Here is a 4,699-nt window from a genome sequence, read left to right on the forward strand (position 1 = left end):
TTTTTTGTTTTTTTGCATTAGTTGATCAGTTTTGCCTAATTTTCTTTTAAATTAAGAGCCTTACTAATTTTTTTTACTTGTATACCTCACATATATATATTTTTTTTTTTAAGTTCCATATCATCCTTACTTGATTTATTTTGCACAACTGTATACTGCTGAACATGTACATATCTCTTGTTAACACTCTGCTAATGTAAGATATTGATTTTTTTTGTATTTATGGATTTATATTTCTGGTATTTATTTGTTTAATGTTTGCTATTATTATTATGTAAACATTTTTTCTCGTCATTATCGATAATCTAAACTGTTTATATATATATATATATATATATATATATATATAGTTGTTTTTTTTCTCCCTGAAGCAATAGCATGCTAATCGTATAGAGCACAATTTTTGCTCATCACAAAAAGTTCCTCATCACAAATCTGATTGTCGTACATAGACAGGTAAAATAAGTTTCTACAAACCCCAACAAACTACAGCTTCACCGCATCCAAATGTTCCCAAAAACACATTTACCGGTATGTAGATCCACCTAGGAAAAGGTTTTGAACCAATTTCAAAAGTTCTATGCAATAATCCATGTAAAACCATTCCCACTGCAACATCCCTCACTGCGTTACGATGGGTTCAAATACGACTATGGACATGTTTGTATTTACCTTGTATGTATGAAAATATCAAAGTACTTTTTTTTTTTATTTTAGTGGCATGTTTATGAAAGCCCTCGTCTTCCCTAGTTTTCAGGGAATCTGTTGCCAAAGGGTTAACGGTTTTGGACATCCACCATTTCTGTTGCTTGCAGCATGATTCTGCTCAGCTCTCTTTGGCTCCTTGTAGTGCTGTTATTCGGTCTTCATGTCTGCAGTTTGTCATCAGGTGATAAGTCGGGCACACAGCTTATGCACTCGTTATTTCGCCTCCTCCAACAGGAAATGTTGTTTTACATCCGTGTTCGTTTGCGAATGTTATTGTGTCTACATTGAATTCAAATCAAGTTCACAGACAGGTCTTTGTGCATTGTATACCTGCAATGCTTGAGAAAACAGACAGATGGAAAACAAAGAGTATTATTACGATAATAGAAAATAACGAGATCTTAAACACACATGCACATGTACATTTGATGATGTCTTCACAGTCAAAACTATGCTTTGGAGAAGATTCAAGTAAGCAAGCTAAGTCGTGAACGAGATCACTGTACAGTATGTAGCATGAATTCATCTCCATGCCATTTATATGAAAATCAGGGCATGCACGTTAAAGCACAAACTGTCCATCACCATTTGAGTTCGGTAGGACGTCACTCGTTTGAATGGGTCACGAGGTGCGTTGATTAGGCGATTGAGGCAAATCTTTTCCTTTTTGATACTGGAATGCTGTTTAGGCAAACACGACTCTATACTGAAGAATAATAACTCTTCTACATCACTGTTACCATGGAGATATACAATAACAAGTGCATGAGCCAAAGTTGCCATCACAAAAGCCGGCCACAGTGATAGATAGAAACACGCAAACACAGACATATCCACACAAACAGGCATGTGTGCACACACACACACACACAGTTATACACACACAGACTATGTGTCGCTGTAAATACTGACTTTGGTTATTTTGTACAGTGTTTAAATATCATGAGTAAAATGATGGCCGTCTTGTGCAACTTCACGCCGGCCTTGCTGCCAACCTTTTGTGCTTTTGTGTATAAAAGAATAATGATGATTGTTGTTATTATTATGAGAAAAATATCATAGTATATGTTGCTGGATCTCAATGACTGTTGACTACAGTGGGAAAAACCCCCCCGAAAAACTTACAACCTGAAAATATTTGGTCTGTGTAGGGATTCTATACATATTGTGTTTATTAAATATAAATACAATGAAAAATATGTAAGTGGCTTCCATCATGACCATGCCAGAAAAGCGGGTTCAGAGTGAATTAGCAGATGTATTATAAATTTAATCAGGAATCGGAGAAGACAACACGAAAAAAGACAAAACTTCAGAAAAATGCTCTCACAAATGAAAATTCACTCACTGTTGTAAGTGCAATGGGCTAAATGTGAGTCCAGTATTCATTGTGCAATATTGTGTTCTTTTCAATGTATTCCTGTTAAAAAGATACATTTTGGTGCATCATGTCATGTAATGTGATTATGAAAATAATGAACCTGCAATTTGTTTCCAGAATGGAGAAGAATAAAGATAAAAGATTAAAATAACTTTTTCTCGTGTACTGGTACATTTCGTTCCTTTCATTAGAGAGAAAAGGTATGTCAACCTCTTTCTTATCCTAAGCAATTTTATTTTTAGTGTCATTTGTAAGCATTACTAATACTATTGCTCTTAGGGTTAAAGGAATAGTTCACCCAAAAAAAATTAGCTGACCCTCAGGCCACCCAATGTAGATGAGTTTGTTTCTTCATCAGAACACATTTGGAGGAATTTAGCATTACATCACTTGCTCACCAATGGATCCTCTGCAGTGAATGGGTGCCGTCAGAATGAGAGTCCAAACAGCAGTTAAAATGATCACAGTAATCCAAACGACTCCAGTCTGTCAGTTAATGTCTTGTGAAGTGCAAAAGCCGTGTTTGTAAGAAACAAATCCATCAAGGCATTTTTCACTTCAAACCGTTGCTTCCAGCTAAAATACAAGTCTATCTATATACAGTAGTATTTCTTTAAGTCTTTTTATCTGAATCAGGATTGAAAATGCACAGATCAAGCTCCATTTACAAGTGAAACCCGTTCTAAACAAATATGTCAGTAGATTTTGATGTGAGCGGATGACAGGGGATGGACTTTTTCATTGGACGAAGCATTATCATGGATTAGGGATTTGTATTTTGTCCAGAAGCAAGTTAAAATGCCTTAATGATGGAGTTGTTTTTTCAAAACATGCATCTTTTGCTTCACAAGACATTAATTGATGGACTGGAGTGCATGGTGTGGATTACTTGTGGATTATTGTGATGTTTTTATCGGCTGTTTGGACTCTCATTCTCGCGGCACCCATTCACTGCAGTGTATCCATTGGTGAGCAAGTGATGTAATGCTAAATTTCTCCAAATCTGTTCCCATGACGAAACAAACTCATCTTTGATGAACTGAGGGTAAATTTTCAGGAAATGTTCATTTTATTTTTGGGTGAACTATTCCTTTAAGAATGTGTTTAAATGCCTAACCCTAAGTATCACACTGTGGTTGTGTAATTCCGCTCACACCATTTGTGCTACAGATATGAATGACCTCAAATCATGTGGAATTTTTCTTTATTTTCTTGATTCAGTATCAGTAGATCTGATTCCACACTGCAACTTATTCTGGCCTGATCACTTCTGGAAGACATAAAAAGCAATTGATAACAGTTTTTTTTATTTATTAAATTTTTTTTTTTTTTTTTTTTTTTTTTTACGTGCCGTATATGGGTTATCTTAAATGGAATAAATGGAAAATGCATTTCAGTAAGCCCCGCTCACATTTTCTAAAGAAAATGTAAAAATATTGTTTACTTATGAAATTTAGAAAATAAATAGTATTAAATTCTCAAAATTCGCTGATTGAATTGCAACGCTGCAATTTTTGACACCACCTCTTGGTGTCATCAGAGGACCATTGCCTCAACGTGAGCTAAGAAACGACAGATATGAAAATATGATAGAAATTAAATATATTTTGTGGGAAGACAAAACTAGATTTTTCAAAAAGGCGGAAATTTGCAATCTCTCTTCTGCTATACAGAGGTTTTACAACAATTTTCATCCTCGAACAGAATAATATTCTGTGCAAATAGAAACTGTATATCTTTGTATAAACAACATTTGTTCTCCAACGGGATGAAGTGATCAACTAAAACGAGTGTGAAGTGTGTTGTAAGAGCTCGAGCCTCGACTTGCCTTCTGTTAACTCATGACGTGTGTTTGTGTAACTATGTGTTTTCTTGTCCACCCACTGTCACACACGCTCACCGTCAACATCCGCTAAATCCCTCTGCGCCAGGAAGGCTTGTCTCGTGTAAAAGCACTGTGATGATGAGACATTACTCACACCACCGAGGGACTAACAGAGCTGGTTGGTAAGGTTGAGTCATGCAAAGGCTAATCAAGTAATTTGCTGTAAACTTCACAGGTCACGTTGAAATTAACATTAATCTATTAAGAAACCGAGTTAAAACTGCTGAAAGTGACAACAGATGGTATTGCATTGTTATTCACACCTTATAATTTTTTTTCCTCAAGATCATTATGAACATTATATGGACTTAATGTCTTATTATGTTTCCATATATTTATCAGTACAAAATGATCTTGCTCTCTTTATAATATATCGGTACTCTTCTTTCTTTAATAGTCCAGAGCATAGTAAAGACAGAGCTCTGACAGTCTCTCCACCCTTAAGCCTCACGTCTAGAGCGAGAGCTCAAGGGGAAGTCTGTGACAGTCAGCCAATCGGAGGCATCAAAGCCAATTACAGCAGGGGTCACATGATCACAGTTGGCTGCATATGATTGGCATGGCCGCAGACGGCGAGTAGCTCATCCGTCAACTTCATGCAAACTTCTTAGATGTGACCTTCACATAATTCATAATGAGAACAGCACTTATAACCAAATTCACTTTTAACCTTTTAGTGGTTTAAAATTTCAAGAAAAGTGTATAAAAGGATTAAATATAAGATC

This window comes from Sinocyclocheilus rhinocerous, unplaced genomic scaffold (assembly GCF_001515625.1).
Source record: "Sinocyclocheilus rhinocerous isolate Xijiao unplaced genomic scaffold, SAMN03320098_v1.1 scaffold362, whole genome shotgun sequence".
Classification (NCBI taxonomy): Eukaryota; Metazoa; Chordata; class Actinopteri; order Cypriniformes; family Cyprinidae; genus Sinocyclocheilus; species Sinocyclocheilus rhinocerous.